Here is an 8,191-nt window from a genome sequence, read left to right as displayed (position 1 = left end):
AATCCAATTTTATTATTATTATACAAGGTTGTCATTGTATGTTATTTGGATTGCATTGTAGGTCACTATGACGCTATGATTTGGAGCTGCATTACATGCCACAAGTCCTGGACACCTGAACTGCAGGACCTTATCTGGAGTGGTTACAGGTCAGGCTCAATTGCATTTCAAACTGTAGATCAGATTGACCCGTTCACATCTTTTGAGCAGTTTAAAGTCACTGCACCAGGCCTCTTTAGACAAGCGTCTGTAAAGATGTTAGAGCACAGGTCACAGGCATTGGTAAAAATGCTTCGAATTACATCTAATTTTACTAATGAACTTCTCCTTACCCCCAATAATGAAATTTTTATGCAGATATTTTTTATGTAGAGTTTCACAAAACTGAAGTCAAACCATTCTGTTTTTGCTTCAAATTTCGAAATTATACAATCTAATTTAGATTAAAAACTGCTCATGTTGCATGTATGCAGCATCTTTGTTTGGATCGTGATTAAAATTGCCTCTAATTTTAAATGGAAAGAGCACAGACAATGTCCTCCCGAGCAATGTCTAATTGACTTAATTGACGATGGCAACCGATTAAAATATGTGACGATTCAAATTGGTTGAGATGCTAAACAAATCACGATTAATTTAGGGGTAAGAGTTTATATGAATGCATGTCTGAGCGGAACTTACTGTCTTTAGAAAAGTGTAGATGGTATTTTTTCTTTTCTCTTGCCTCTGTATAATGCATATTAAAGTTCATAAGCGCAGCGCTCCTTTGTTCACAGCGGAAACCAAGAAAACGCTTTAAGCGCCACCTGCTGGCAGAGAGTGTGTCTGCGTCTCATTCAGCTCGTCTGCTGTAAAGATGTTAGAGCACAGGTCACAGGCATTGGTAAAAATGCTTCGAATTACATCTAATTTTACTAATGAACTTCTCCTTACCCCCAATCAGTGGTGTAGTGGAGGGTATACGCAGGTATACGGCGTATACTGTGGTGTCGTCTGCTGCTCATCTTAGGAACCACACTCAGTCTTGTGTTTTGATGCCAGGAGATACACTTTATTACATCATCAATGATAATAAATATATATAAATATATAAATAATATAGACATAGAAACATAGAATGGTTCCTTTGTGCATACAATTCTCTAGAGAGAAAGCCCCCCCTCTCTAGTCTTGTTATGGTAAAGAAAGACCCCACTTATGTTTCCCAGATGTTTCTCATCTGAGGTCTGTACATTCTGCCACGTAGGCATTTTCCACACACAGGCATATGGGATTATAATGGAAGTATAACTGGATATTTAAATGGCTATATTACTAATGATTACACCTGAACAATTCATATTTTAACCAATAAAAATCTACCACATTCCCAACTCTGAGACTTAGTAAGTCTCACATTTGCTTATTTTTACCCAGAGTGCTACTTCATGATTCAGGCGTATTAGTTAACACTACCTAGTGACTTTATTAGTCACTCTGTTATATTACCAATGACTAAATGATGCAGCATCACTCTGGTTTGGAGCATCAGGACCAAATGTCTCCCCCTCACTTGACTAGGAAGGAGTAAAAGATCCAGTCTCCATAATTTCTTACTTCTATAGAAAACAATGTTATAAGCATGAGCGTGCAGTTGGTTCAACGCTTGCCTGTGGTTGTCACAGTTATGTATAAAGACATAAAAACACATTTAAAACATCACACATAGAATATCACAGGATTAGCATAGTTCTCTTGTCTTTTTTCTTTTCTTTCCGTCTTTTCCGTGGGAACTTTAGTACAGTGGTCCAGATGATGCCAGGTTGTGCTTCTGTAGTACCCCTGTCAGGGAGAATATTAACACAGTAAATACACACGATGCAATGCTTCACTTTCAAAGCTTTACTCAGAATGAAGCACATCACGAGAACTCCCTGGGAATACACGTACGTATGTACGCACGCGCGCGTGGCCAATCAGATACGCCCACTTTAAACATAATAACATTTCACTCCATAACATACTATAAATATTTCTAAGCACCTTAGTTATTTCAAAACATAACATTTGAAAGTATTTTCCAACATTTGTATAGTTAATAATTATTTAAACTGAAGACCTATTACATTAACTTGTATACACTAACAGCATCACATGAGTTACAGTATACAGTATTTCACACATAGTAATCTCCAGCATTTTATACTGCATATGCAGTCCAGCCTATTACACTCTCCCCTCAGTATTTAGATGTCGTCCCCGACATGTGACCTCTTAGGAGTCAATTAACTCATAAATGTGTCAATTAGGAGTCAATTAACACATAAATGTTTATACAACACTGTCTAGTAATGGAATTAAGTAGCACCTATATAGTGAGTGCCTTAATCAATTTTTTTTCCACATTCTTCAACTGACAGCATACAGTTGCAAATGGAACTTCAGACAAATTGTATTCTTTTCCCAGTCCACAAAAGTCATTTGGCATTTATCAACAAAAGTCCAGGAAAACTCTGGACTTTGTGTTGCCTGCGTGCCACTGCTTCGACCTCAGCCGAGAGCCGGACTGTAAGTGCTTGATGATTACTCTGATGTCCATATCGTCTTCCTGTGCCTGACGAATCTCCTCTTTTGACAATGACTTTAGTGGTACTTTATTAGTATGTTCACATGCCATTACATCGTCACATCTGACAATCATAGTGGAACCCGAATCATCCTGGATTTCGACTGCTTGAATCATTGCCCCAATACAATCTGGTGAGAATTCCTCCGTGTACTCCTTCATTACTGTCTCCACGTCCACAGGCATCCTTTACAATGAGTCCGCATCAACGTTCTCCTTTCCCAGCCGGTAGCGGATTGTGAAGTGGTAGTCCGCTATTTCACCGACTCACCGGTACCCAGTGGCGTTCAATTTTGCTGACGAGAGTACATAGGTCAAGGGATTATTATTGCTGTACACCGTGAAAGTTGGGGCGTAGTACAAGTAGTCCCTGAATTTTTCCGTCACAGCCCATTTTAGGGCAAGGAACTCAAGTTTCCCACTATGAAGGTGGTAGTTCTTCTCGGCCGCTGTCAGTGTTCTGGACCCGTAAGCGATTACCTTCAACTTCTCGTTCTGCTGTTGGTATAGAATAGCTCCTAGACCCTGGTTTGAAGCATCCGTATGCAGAATGAATGGTTTTGAGAAATCTGGAAACCCTAACACCGGCGGTTGGACCAAGCACTCAACCAGTTTCTCTAAAACTTCTTGGTGGTCCACAGTCCACTCAATTCGCTGGTTTGATGGCACCACAGGACCTTTCTTGCTTCTGCCTGTTCTTTTCTCCCTTCTTGTTAGGCTCTCCTCGCCACTGGATCTACTTTTCAAGAGGTCATACAGTGGACTGGCAATTCTGGAAAAGTCTTTGATATACCGTCGGTAGTAACTGAGCAGGCCCAAGATCTCACGTAGCTCACCTACAGTGCCTGGTCGCTTATCTTTCAAAGCAGTCAGCTGGGTCCATGCAGCTACCTTCTGCCGAAACAATTCTGCCAAGGTATCTGACTTCGTTTTTGAACAGGTCACATTTCTGTGGTTTCAGCTTAACACCATGAGCACGTAGTCGGCGCAGTACTCTCCTCACTGCCTCCACTTGGTCACTGAATGTTTTTGAGAAGACTAGGATGTCATCCAGGTATGGCACACATATTTCATCTCTCAGTCCCTCCAAACAGGTCTCCATGAACCTCTGAAATGCTGCGGGTGCATTCATAAGCCCAAATGGAATGCAAATCCATTCGTATAGGCCCCAGGGGGTTGTGAATGCTGTTAACGGCCTACTCTCTGGGGTCATGAAGCCTTGATGGTAAGCCTTCCCTTGATCGAGCAGAGAGAACCAAGAGTTGCCCCCCAGGCCATCTAGGACGTCCTGCACTCGAGGGATTGGCTGGCGGTCAGGTACAGTCTTCCTGTTCAGATCCCTGTAATCTAAACATAGCCTGAGGCTGCCATCCCGTTTCCGTACACACACAATCGGTGAAGAATAGGGGGAGTTGGACTTTTCTATCCATCCTTGAGCAATTAAGTCATGAAGATAATCTTTCAACTCCTGATATAAAGGCTTTGGAACTGAGTTGTACGTCCGAGACACAGGTGTTTTATCGTTCAGGGAAATAGACATTTGTAGCTCCTTAGCACAACCAATATCATTGTCGGATTTCGAGAAAGTCTCGTGGCCAATCAGATACGCCCACTTTAAACATAATATTTCACTCCATAACATACTATAAATATTTCTAAGCACCTTAGTTATTTCAAAACATAACATTTGAAAGTATTTTCCAACATTTGTATAGTTAATAATTATTTAAACTGAAGACCTATTACATTAACTTGTATACACTAACAACATCACATGAGTTACAGTATACAGTATTTCACACATAGTAATCTCCAGCATTTTATACTGTATATGCAGTCCAGCCTATTACACTTCCCCCCCACTTCGACTGCTGCTGGAGTAGCTCTCACCACTTCGTAGGGTCCCTTTTCTCCTGGGCTCGTTCCATTTTCTTTTTTCCTGTAAATAGATAGCTCTATGTATGGCAGTTAATTTCTTCATATGTGATCGAAGTTCCATTTGTAATTGCTCTAGAGGCAGACCTTTGCAGGAACCTCTACCATATAGCACAGCATGGGTCGACCCGTAAGCATTTCATGCGATGTTAAGTGCATGCTTCTGTTAGTTTGCATGCGATAGCTCATTAGTACAAGAGGTAATGCATCAATCCAATTAAGTTTAGTACTTTCACATATTTTGTTATTTTTGGCCTTGATAGTTCCATTAACCCTTTCAACGCACCCTTGTGCCTGTTATATTCTTAATTGTTGCAATACATGTTTTACAGTTTTTAGTATAAATGCTGACCATTATCTGAACTTATTTCTGATGGTATTCCAAATCTAGGAATTATTTCTCTTGTTATAAATTTAATTACTGTTCCTGCTCCCAGACCTGCTGATGGTACTGCCTCCACCCACCTGCTAAATCTGTCTATGATCACAAGCATGTATCTTTTTCCTTGTACTCACTTTATCTTATCCACATAGTCCATTACCAAATGCTTAAATGTCCTTCTGGTACTGGTACATGGCCTATTGGTGTCGCTATCCCTTTCCTTGTATTGTATTTGGCACAAACTTCACATGTGGACAAAAATTCATCCACCATTGCATATTAATAAGGAGACCAATATCCTTGTTGTTTAATTTTTCTTATCACTTCCCCCCCTTGCGCAATGGTCCAAACCATGCGCGTCTGCAATAAGAATATTCAAAAGTGAATGTGTGCCTGACATTTGATTATTGCTAGTCTTTTTGGTAGCATCATAGCAGAGATTAATTGCCCTATTTGTTCTATTTTTTCTTTCTTTCTTTCTTTCTTTTTTTTCTGAATTATATATCATTGTGCAATGAAATTCTGTTTTTGATAGCTGGTTTGTAGACACACTGGATCTGTCATTGGAATTTATTGCATTTTTCCAGAGAATTCTATTGTCTTTGTAAATTTTTTCAGACATGGGGAGATGTGAGGCATATTTTAAATTTAAACAGTTATAGGCAACACCTTTGTCTAGCAACATAGGTGTGGTTTTTCCTTCTATATTAATTTGCATAATAGGCTCTTGATCAACTTTTGTTGTTAAAATTGGAAGCTGACTTACCCCTTTAAGATTCTCTGGGCACCCCTAATAACCTGGATTGAGACCTCCCCAAGGGTTTAACTGGGCCCTGTGAAGTACCTCGGTTAGGCTGTTGCCAGTTCTCTCCCCTTCCACCCTGAGGGTACTGTTGCCATGGATATGTGGGACAGTCATTTTTTTTATGTCCGGGCTGTCCACATGCCCAGCACACACTTGAAAGACCAGTATAAGGTTTGCCTCTTCCTCTCTGGCCTCTCTGTATTGGTTTTTGTCTCCATTGAGTTAATTTTCGCTGTAGCTTTTTCTCTTGGCTCTTGAGCTTTTGCTCATTTTTTCAGTTTTGTTCTGCGGCATGAGACACATGGTCACAAAACTCTTTGTGTGTTTTAGAGTTTAAACCGACCGCATCCTCCAGCCTGCTCCTTCAGGCTGGCGGCATAGCATCAATCACAGCATGTCTAAACAATGTTGCCATTAATGGGCCTTCTTCTGGATTCTTTTCAGTCTCTTGTTTCCACCTTTTCAGCTGTCTCTGTACAAATGTGGTTGAATTCTCTGTGTCCTTTTTCTCTGCATGCAGTGACTGCCACACTGCTGGACGGAATGCATCAAAAACAATTCCATCCATATTATGAGAGTTCATTGCTCTGTCCAGGGTAGTTGTTTGAAGAATTTCATCCATCTTTGTCCCTCCTATTATATTAGCCAGCAAAGCTTTAATTTCCATCACAGCCCCTCTTGAATTTCTGGGAGGCGAGTGACCAGCCTCTCGAGGTCCTGTGGGGTCCAGGGGACTTATCGTCCCTTTGCACCCTTGATTAAAATTGGGAGTTGTACAGCCAGTGATCTGAGTGCCTTTTTTCTCTGCCCTGTTCCCATTTTCCGCTATCAAATAATTCCTCTCCTTTATTCACTTCTTCTGTACTTTCGAACAACTTACTTCTCCCTCTTTTATATCTATTTACTTCTTGTATCTTTTTCTGATTCTTTAATTTTCTCTTCTATTTTTTCTAACACTTCCTCAAATTTTGTTTTATTTTATTTTGTTTTGTTTTCCTCTTCCCTAACGCTATTAAAACTGTCTATAACAATCCATCTGTAAATATCCTTCACTTTCTTTTTTCTCTTGCCTCTTTGTTTTCACAGCTGGTTCCTTTTTTTCTTTTTCTCCCAGCTCTACTGGTCCTTACATTTGCCTTTCTCCAGTTACTTCTCCTGTTCCCTTGAGGATTTGGATCTCTCCCTCTATGGGTAAATAGGGGGGCGGCTCAGATAATAATCTTTCCTTTTTCTTCGTATTTCTTGTCTGCCTCTTTTAATATTTTTCTTGCCTATTTTATATTTATTAATATGTCCTCCTCTTACTTTTTACTCTTACTGGATTTGCTGATTTTATTAAACATATATCTGTGTCATGTTGAGACCATAGTTCAGTTGGTACCTGTTGCTACCTTTCCTTATATAACTCTCATTTTGGTTTATAATTTCGGATGTTGTAGTCATCTGTGTCATTTTCTTTTTGTCGATAACTACTTCTTGAGGAATTCCTAGCAAACTTGTTGCTCACCAAATTTTGATATAATTTTTGTGAGCTTAATGAAAAATCAATGGATGTTCTGTTGGTTCCCACTTGCTTTGTTCTGCTTTTTTCATCATTGGTCCTAAATATTTTGCTTCCCAATTTTTTTCCCTAAAATATACTGCAATATGTGGGACCAAATTAGTTTCACTGAACCATTTTTTAACAAATTCACCTTCTGGCATATTTAAAGCTGCTCCCTGTTTACCTATTATGATGTACTGGGAGACCATCTCAATTTGCTGTCCCTTTCTTTCTTCCTGCCATTTTTGTTTGATATCTTGTTTATTAACTCTTTACACAGTGGATATTTTAATCCTAATATGACGTCACACTCACTGGCGTCACTTCCTGTTTGTTGCTGCGTGTGGTTTGAGTTTGAGCTCCGTCAAGTTAATTCTTTGTCGTCTAATTTTTTATCTTAAAATCAATTTTATACACCATCATTTTCAGTTCTATAACTCGTGAATATATCCCCTATCGTATTCTACAACAAAAACAATCAGAGCGCCTTGTTAGCACTAGTTCTATTTTTGACTTTCCGAGTCCGCTATTAGCATATAGCCCGCTAGCATCACCAGCGTGGTTGCCGCTAATCTCACTTACATTAATACTCTATTCACACACATTACCATTGTTTTACTCACTGTTACTTGCTTTAATGGCGGATGTGTGTCTACCTTTGAGTGCAGGTGAGGACACGTTCGAGCTGCATTCGGTGCAGGTCGAGCTGGAAGCCGTGGAGAAGCAGATCCGGGACCTGGTGGCAAAGCAGACCCAGCTGAGAGAGCGGAGAGCCGCGCTGGAAACATCCCAGGCTGACGCTCACAAGTCTGAGGTAAGTATACAGCGCGCTGCTAACTCTCCCACCACCTCTACTCCATGTGTTTCTCTTCACAGGCCCGGTGCACCCAGGACGCGATCTTCCCAGATGTCCTTCACTCC

This window comes from Sinocyclocheilus grahami, unplaced genomic scaffold (assembly GCF_001515645.1).
Source record: "Sinocyclocheilus grahami isolate Dianchi unplaced genomic scaffold, SAMN03320097.WGS_v1.1 scaffold2389.1, whole genome shotgun sequence".
Classification (NCBI taxonomy): domain Eukaryota; kingdom Metazoa; phylum Chordata; class Actinopteri; order Cypriniformes; family Cyprinidae; genus Sinocyclocheilus; species Sinocyclocheilus grahami.
This window is presented reverse-complemented; position numbering follows the sequence as displayed.